We start from the raw sequence: 8,714 nt of genomic DNA on the forward strand, positions 1-8,714 counted from the left end.
CACAATCTGTGCATCATCGTGACTACCTAATAGTGACACCAGTTGGTTGCCGTTACGATTACTGAACTGCAAATTACCAATATTGTTATGAGATAGAAAGGTCCGAATAATTAAAAGTTACATGGAATTTATTATATAGTACATAGTAGTTTTACTCTTAAACTGGTTGATAGAGGGGGAGTCTTTAACGTTATTGGGAATACATACATACATACATACACATACATACATACATACATACATACATACATACATACATACATACATACATACATACATACATACATACATACATACATACATACATACATACATACATACATACATACATACATATATATATATGTACATGCATACATACATACATACATGCATACATACATACATACATACATACATACATACATACATACATACATACATACATACATACATACATACATACATACATACATACATACATACATACATACATACATACATACATACATACATACATACGTGGGTCTCAGGTCTCTGAGTGGCGGGGAGTCACCAGTGGAGTCCCACAGGGATCAGTCTTTGGGCCTATACTGTTTCTGATATACGTAAATGATCTCCCAGAAGGAATTGACTCGCTCCTCTCGATGTTTGCTGATGATGCAATAATAATGAGGAGGATCACGACAGAGGAAGATAGTATGAGGTTACAAGATGAGCTAGACAAACTGAAGGAATTGTTCGACAAATGGCTACTAAAGTTCTTTCCAAGTAAGTATAAGGTAATGAAACTAGGAGGAGGAACTAGGAGGCCAGTCACTAGATACCGAATGGGAGATGAAGTCCTTTGCGAAACGGACAAAGAGAAAGATCTGGGAGTTGATATCACACCAAACCTGTCTCCTGAATCCCACAGCAAAAGAATAACATCACCGGCCTATGCTAGGCTGGCTAACAACAGAACTGCTTTCAGAAACTTGTGTAAGGAATCCTTCAGAACCTTGTATACCAGGTATGTAAATCCAATCTTGGAGTATGCATTCCTACCATAAATCCCGTATCTAGTCAAGCACAAGACGAAGCTAGAAAAAGTTCAGAGGTATGCCACTAGACTAGTCCCAGAACTTAGAGGCATGAGTTATGAGGACAGACTACGTGAACTGCACCTCACGTCGCTGGAAGACAGAAGAGCTAGGGGAGACATGATTACCACAAACAAAATTCTCAAGGGAATTGACAGGGTGGACAAGGATGGATTATTTAACATGGGTGGTACAGGCACAAGGGGACACAGGTGGAAGCTGAGTACCCAAATGAGCCACAGAGACATTAGAAATTCTTTTTTCAGTGTCAGAGTAGTTAGTAAATGGAATGCACTAGGAAGTTATGTGGTGGAGGCTGACTCCATACACAGTTTCAAATGTAGATATGACAGAGCTCAGTAGGCTCAGGAATCTGTACATCAGTTGATTGACGGTCGAGAGGTGGGACCAAAGAGCCAGAGCTCAACCCCCACAAGCACAATTAGGTGAGTACATACAAGTCCAGTCAGCATATAGCTATTTCGGGACAAAATCCAATACAGGTACAGTTTATACTGGTGAGACGCCACTGTGATGAGTTTAAATATCACAGGAACTGTAGGTTAATGCGTGACATAAGTGAGGTTAGATGAGGCATCCACAAGCACCAGCTGGAGGCTGGGGGAGTGTTGCTGTGGAGGCTCCTTGTACTATGCCCAGATGTTGGAGGGTAGGTTTGACCCTCCAACTCCCCAAGTTTGACTTCAGAACGTCTAAGGTTACCTTCCACTCTCGCTTACCAAGGGTATCGCCCCCCCCCCCTACACACACACACACACACATGCATCAGATTCTTAACTTACAATATTTATGATTTACCAATTTATGTTACTACACTGACTCTCAATTTCACAATATTGTATAAACACTTAAAATTTGTCAATCTGTTTCATAAATTAATAACTTTGTTACCCATCTTGTGGTTGGTAGTGGACCCCATACCCATCTTGTGGTTAGTAGTGGACCCCCATACCCATCTTGTGGTTAGTAGTGGACCCCATACCCATCTTGTGGGTGCTATTGGACCCCAAACCCATTCTGTGGGTGCTAGTGGACCCCATACCCATCTTGTGGGTGCTAGTGGACCCCATACCCATCCTGTGGGTGGTAGAGGACCCCATACCCATCCTGTGTGGTCCCCATACCCATCTTGTCGGTGGTAGTGGACGCCATACTCATCCCGTGGGTGGTAGCGGACCCCATATCAATCCTGTGGGTGGTAGTGGACCCTATACCTATCCTGTGGGTGGTAGTGAACCCCTTACCCATCGTGTGGATGGTAGTGGACCATATACCCATCCTGTGGATGGTAGTGGACCCCATACCCATCTTGTGAGTGGAAGTGGACCCCATACTTATCCTGTGGGGGTAGTGGACCCCAGACCCATCATGTGGTTGGTAGTGGACCCTATACCCATCCTGTGGGTGGTAGTAGACCCCATACCCATCTTGTGGGAGGTAGTGGACCCCATACTTATCCTGTGGGGGTAGTGGACCCCAGACCCATCTTGTGGGTGGTAGTAGACCCATAGCCATCCTGCAGGCGGTAGTGGACCCCATACCCATCCTGTGGGCGGTACTGCACCCAATACCAATCTTTTGGGCGGTAGTGGACCCCATGCCCATCCTGTGGGTGGTATAGTGACCTCATACCCATTCAGTAGGTAGTAGTGCCCCCCCCCCATACCACCCTGTGGGCGGTAGTGGACCCCATACTCATTCTGTGGGCGGTAGTGGAGCATATATCCATCCTGCGGATGGATATATTACATGTATCCAGACTGATAATTACATTAACTTGACTATCAATTATACAATCCTGACTGTGAATTATGTGAGCATGACTCCGGTAATTATAATAGCCTGACTGACAATTATATTATCTTAACCTTCAATAATATTATACTGATTTACAATTATATTATATATATCCTGACTGATAATTGCATTAACTTGACTGGCAATTATATTATCCTGACTCAATTAAATGAGTCTGACTGGCAATTATATTAGCCTGACACTGGCAGTTACATTAGCGTGTTGGTAAATATATTATCCTGAACGACAATAATATTATCCTGACACAATTATATTAGAATACTGGCAATTATATTATCTTATCAGACAATAATATTAGCCTGACTGCCACTTGTATTAACCCATTTTATAAAGTGGCATTTTTCATTTATAGTATATTACCATGACTATAATTTATGATATTTTTTGAAGTATTTCATTGAATATAGTTAGCCTAGGCTTAATTACTGCTAGTATTTACATCAGTTGTCTATATTTCCATTATTCTCAATATCTTTGATTAATAAGTATTTATAACTATAAATTACAGTGTAATGATTTTTTAATTTGTAGATATAAGCCTAAATTTAATCATTGCATAATTGGTATGTGTGATTATTATAGGCCTGTTTTACCAGGTATAGGAGTAGCCTTTATGGCAGGGGTGGCCAAACTTGCTTACTGTAAGAGCTGCAAATGATAAACCTCAGATGTTTGAGAGCTGCAGGAGAACCATTTGAGAGCCACAGCTTCCTTACTGAATAATGTCAACAGTGTCTGCTGGCAATTTATTGATGATTTTCACTCATTTAACTTATTTTTCCTTAAGTCTGATTTAGGTGGATAATCATACGAAAAGTTTTTGTGATTAGGTTTATACTGGCGTTTCAAGTTCCTGGCTTTGTAATGACTGAATGGCACTTGGCAAACAAGGCACAAAGGTTTACCTCCTTTAACTGTGAATGCAAACTTTGTTCCACAAGTATCAGAACTTTTTATATAGTCGTGCATTTCTTGCCCTGGATTCGGGTAGAAACTTTTAGAATATTCACATTCTCAAGAATTTTTTCCTAGCTGAATAATTAAATGTCAAAGAGCTGCGGTTTTTGCCACCCTGTGGCCAAACCACGGCTTGTAATTTGTCATCTAGGCAAACCAAAACAATATAGTTTATTGTTTTGATTGACAGTTTAGGTTCGTGTTGCGTTGATGGATGTGAATGATGATGTAGTTATTATTTGCTTAAGAGCAATCATTGGCCTATATTATTTATAGATAGAATATGGTGTAGTACTTGACTTTTACCTATTACCTATTACTGTAATTATATTATATAAAACTGGATGATTGTTTCAGCATAAAAGGTCACTGGCCACTCTCAGTAACAAGAAGTGTTATAGAAACTTACTTGACAATTATCTCAACATACAAAGTAACTGTTCACTCACAGTAACTATATGCTATAGAACTTGCAGGAAACATGTCCGTGTTAGTGACTTTACAAGAATGTAAAAATACCAATCTTATGTAATCTCACCAACCCATTGTACTTGTTTGTGAATAAATTATTATTATTATTAATACTATTAATTTAGTTGACAATTATCTTAACATACAAGGTCACTGTCCACTTACAGTAACAATATGTTATAGAACTTAGCTAACTTCTATTAATAACTTACAATATTGGTAACAATGGCATAATTAATTAAATTGAGGCACTAATAGGGTCAGCTTGTTCAGATAGATCACATTGGGAGAGGAATTTATTGAGGTTATCCTCGTCTGATAATACAGTGTGGCTTCAGGACCCATAAAAGCGCCAACAAGGCTCTTATAAATAGGCTTAAATTATTACATGCAGTACTTAATAAAAATTAGCTCCCTATAGGTTTGTTTGTTGACTTACGCAAGGGTTTTGACACTGTTAACCACAATAATCTTCTCAAACTCCAACACTATGGAGTTTGAGGTCACTCCCTTCAGTACTTGCAATCTTATCTCTGTCAGCAGTATATTTCAGTGAACGCTGCTACTGCTCCCACTTTGTCAATTAACATTGGCATTCTGCAAGGGTAGCATACTTGGTCCACTCCTATTTCTCATATAAATCTTTCAAATACCGCGCAACATTTTACCTCAGTTTTGTTTGCTGATGATACAATCTTCATATTTTCTCATATGCTAACCCACTTATTCTAAATGACACGGTGAATACTGAACTAAATGAAGCCCATTAAATTGACTGTTAACAAACTTACCCTTAACATCGACATGGCGTTTTACATTTTTATTTGGTAAGAAGTTCAACAATCAAATTAATCTTAAGACTATGATGACCAAACCACACACCCGAAGATGAGACGTCAACGTCCTGGTTCGTCCTGGACCATTATCATAATCGATTTGATAATGGTCCAGGACGGACCGAAATGTTGTCGTCTCCTCACCTTCTGGTGTGTGGTTTGGTCATCATGTCTCGACCATATCTATTGTGATTCATTGTCTAAGACTTAACAACACCAAATTATGAGCAGAGTTGATGGGAAGTTCCTTGGTGTTCACTTTGACAACAAACAAAATTTCCATTGCCATATATAAAATATGACTAAAAAGTTTAGTTATGTACAGCTTCCGTGGAGTAGTGGTTATAACGCTTGCCTGGCGTTCCACGATCGCTTTGTCCTGGGTAATAATAATAATAATAATAATAATAATTTATTTGCAAGAAGGTACAATGGGTTGGTGTCATTACATAAGATTGGTATTTTTACATTCATGCAAAGCCACTAGCTTGCATACCATTTCAGGCAGGTCCTTAAAGATGAAAGGGTACATTGTAGCAGTGTACCCCTTCAGATGTACAGTTTAAGTTTGAAGCACAAGGTAGGAAACTGTGAGGATGAAATTAGGTACTTTTTACTTTTGAGCAGGGCATGGATTGGACAATTTTTTAATTCATCAGGGATTGAGTTCCAAAGAGTAGCCCATTTTCTTTGCATGGAATGTTTGCACAAGTTTAGTCTGACTCAGATAATGTATGAAAGAAATGGATAGATTATTAGGTAGCATAATGGGAGAAGAGCAGAGAGGGGAACATAATTTCTGATTTTAGAAAGTATACCGACCGTTTTTTGAGACTTTTTTAGCTATGTGTTGTATGTGGGTGCTAAAGTTCAGTCCCTTGACTATGTATAGGCCAAGGAACTTCCCATCATTTTTATGGGTAATGTTAACATTGTCTATCTGAAGTTATGCTATTGATGACCACATGTCTGTCACTGAGATAGGAATGTATATAGACCAAAGAAATATAGTCTATCTCTTAAGAGGTAGAACAGCTTGTTGAAAGAGCCCAAGTGCATGGGGGAATTGTGTAAAACCCCAGTTTGTGTCTCAGAGAGACTGTGGGATCCGTGTGTGAGCAGTAGCGAACCTGATTGCAATTCATATTACCATGTCGCGGCGCAGTCGACTAAGGTGCATCTGGGATCATCCTGGACATAAGTTCGAACCCTCATCACGGTCGTTGTGGATTTAATCAGCAGTATGTTGAGTTTTACAAAGTACGAATAGAGCTGTTTATAAATAATTTTTCATATATTTTTTGAAAGTATTGGTACATTTGATATTGGTCTGTAATTGTTTTTGTCAGCTATCTTGTCTCCTTTTTGAGCTGCCATCACTCTTGCTTTCTTAAGGATATCAGGAAAAGTATGATGCTCTAGAAAATTGTTGAATAACAGAGCTATGGGTAGTGCAAGAGCAGGGGCAGTACTTTTATATATATTATAGATTGTATCTCAAAAATGTTCCCAGCTTTGGTGTTAAGTGATTGAATTATCATATAATGTCTTTTGGGCTGACTGGCAAAAGGAGTAGAGAGTTAGGACAGCTGCTTGTGAGATTTGTAGTAACATGTGTCTGGGTCTCTGGGATTTTTCTGGCACAGTTTGTACCAATTGATGAAAAGAAGCTATTGAATTCAGTTGCAATATCTGTCTGTTGCAGGTGTGTAACCATCTTTGGAGAGTTTTATCTGCTTATTATGTGATTGTTGTTTAGACTCTAGGATGTTAGAGATGGCTTTCCATGTACTTTTCATATTTCACTACATACAGAAATCACAATAGCATGATGCATCAAATGAACAAATCCACAAGGGCCGTGACGAGACCTTTATCCATAAAAAAAAAAAAAAAAAATGTCATAGCTCAGTCGATTAAGGCAGTGTCTGGGATGCTCTCAGAAATAGGTTCGATCCTCATCACGGCCCTTGTGGATTTTTTCATTTTCATATTTCCTTTTGCTTCTTTAAATCTATTCTCATAAAAGGAAGCTTTGGCTCTTCATATTATATTGGTGAGCATTGATGAGTATCTCTTAACTTATTTTGTAATTAGGCCAATTCTATGTTTTGTTTCATATTCGTGTTTCTTGTTAATTGCTTTAAGTATGCCACTTGTGAGCCAGGAGTTGTTTAATCTTTTGGCAGTTTATATCCATTATGAGTTTATATCCTGTGTATTGTTGAGTTCAGATTCCCAGTTTATATTGTGAGGTACATTTATGAAATTCCATATCGCTGGTTTCCTAATTATTGGGAATGCTAAATTAATGCAGGTTATGGCTGGTTTCCTTATTATTGGGAATGCTAAATTAATTAAATTACTGTAATTTAATTAAAATTTGTATGCCTCCCAACCAGTTTAAAAGAGAGACTGTAATAACAAAACAAATACATAAATAAGTTTTATTTAGGTAAAAGTACATACAAAATTCTAAATTCAAAATAAAAAATTTATTCAGAAAAAGTTCTTACATAGATGATGAGTTACAAACATAATGTTGGATTTATACATAGAGCTAGTACATACAGTACCTAAAGCCACTAATACACATAGCATTTTGGGCAAACATACAAGATGAGTTACAAACAGAATTGTCGATTTCTAGTTTATCTACAGGTAGTACAGTACATGCTATGCCTAAAGCCACTAATACGCACAGCGTTTCAGGCAAGATGAAGGAAAAACACTTAGACTAAAACCTTAAAACTAATTGAGATCAAAAGAGTGAATTGAAAAATGAAAATCAAGAATGACAAAAATTGTATGATGGATGGAACAGCAGAAATTGAAACAGAACAGCAGAAGTAATTTTAACTAAATAAACAGAAGACTACAATTTTCTTCAAGTTTATATATGGCAGATATCAGCAGTTAAACTTGTTGGTCAATAATCAATATTGTTAATAAAAAGCAAAACATAGGTTGACATTTAGGGGTATGGTAGGTTACATGGAGTTTATTAGGTAGCACTTGGTTATTCTCTTAAGCTGGTTGAGAGAGGTACAGCCTTTGAAATGACTGGGAAGATCATTCCACATTCTGGATCTCTTGATTTGCAGAGAATTTCTAGTTTGGTTCAGTCGCACTCTTGGAGTATCAAATAGGTACTTATTCACCTAGTTGTTCTTGCGGGGGTTGAGCTCTGCTCTTACGGCTCGCCTCTCAATTGTCAATCAATCAACTGAAACTACCTACTAAATTATTTTTTTCCCCCACACACAAACACTCCCAGGAAGCAACTCTGTAACAGCTGTCTAACTCCAAGGTACATAATTTACTGCTAGGTAACAGGGGCATCAGGGTGAAAGAAACTTTCCCCATTTGTTTCTGCCTGGTCCGGGAATCGAACCCGGGCCACAGAATTACGAGTCCTGTGCGCTGTCCACTTGGCTACCAGACACCCCTTGGATCTTGAAGCCACACAAGAAACAAGATTTGTTTCTGATGTGGTGTCCATGGGTTCTGCTACAATCTTCTGGGAAACGTTTAAGGTCAGGATTGGCAT

Source organism: Procambarus clarkii, chromosome 23 (assembly GCF_040958095.1).
Source record: "Procambarus clarkii isolate CNS0578487 chromosome 23, FALCON_Pclarkii_2.0, whole genome shotgun sequence".
Lineage (NCBI taxonomy): Eukaryota > Metazoa > Arthropoda > Malacostraca > Decapoda > Cambaridae > Procambarus > Procambarus clarkii.